This window comes from Rutidosis leptorrhynchoides, chromosome 3, assembly GCF_046630445.1.
Source record: "Rutidosis leptorrhynchoides isolate AG116_Rl617_1_P2 chromosome 3, CSIRO_AGI_Rlap_v1, whole genome shotgun sequence".
In the NCBI taxonomy this organism is placed as follows: domain Eukaryota; kingdom Viridiplantae; phylum Streptophyta; class Magnoliopsida; order Asterales; family Asteraceae; genus Rutidosis; species Rutidosis leptorrhynchoides.
Window position 1 is genome coordinate 418037817 of NC_092335.1, and position 1087 is coordinate 418038903.

Below are 1087 nucleotides of genomic sequence, written 5' to 3' on the forward strand. Positions count from 1 at the left end.
AGTTTTCATGGATGACTTTTCAGTCTTCGGTGATACATTTGAAACATGTCTAGCTAATCTGGAACGAATGCTTATTAGATGCGAACAATCAAATCTAGTTCTTAATTGGGAGAAATGCCATTTTATGGTTAAAGAAGGCATCGTTCTTGGTCATAAAATTTTAAAAGAAGGAATTGAAGTGGATAGAGCTAAAGTAGATGTAATTGCTAAACTTCCACATCCCACCAATGTTAGAGGAGTTAGGAGTTTTCTAGGGCATGCCGGTTTTTACCGACGTTTCATAAAAGATTTTTCTAAAATTGCCACTCCTATGAATAAACTCCTAGAAAAGGATGCTCCATTCATATTTTCAGATGAGTGTATCAAATCTTTTAATATTCTTAAAGAGAAACTCACTAATGCCCGATCATGATAACACCAAATTGGAATCTGCCATTTGAACTAATGTGCGATGCAAGTGATTTTGCAATGGGAGCCGTTTTAGGACAAAGGATTGAAAAACGATTTCAACCTATATATTATGCTAGTAAGACGTTACAAGGAGCACAAACGAACTATACAACTACTAAAAAAGAACTCCTTACTATTGTCTTTGCTTTTGACAAATTTCGATCATATCTCGTTTTAGCAAAAACGGTGGTCTATACCGACCACTCTGCTCTTAGATACCTATTTTTAAAACAAGATGCTAAACCAAGATTAATCCGTTGGATCTTACTCTTACAAGAGTTCGATATTGAAATCAAAGATAAAAGAGGAGCAGAAAATCTCGCCGCTGATCATCTTTCTCGTCTTGAAAATCCCGAATTAGAAGTTCTAAATGAATCGGCCATACAAGACAACTTTCCTGATGAATATCTATTGAAGATAGATTATAATGAAATCTCATGGTTTGCAGACTATGCAAACTATTTAGTATGTGGATTCCTTGAAAAAGGATTATCGTACCAAAAACGAAAGAAATTCTTCAGTGATATAAAACACTATTTTTGGGAAGATCCACATCTGTTTAAAAGTTGTCCCGATGGAATAATACGCCGATGTGTATTTGGAAATGAAGCTAGTAAAATTTTAAACCATTGTCACA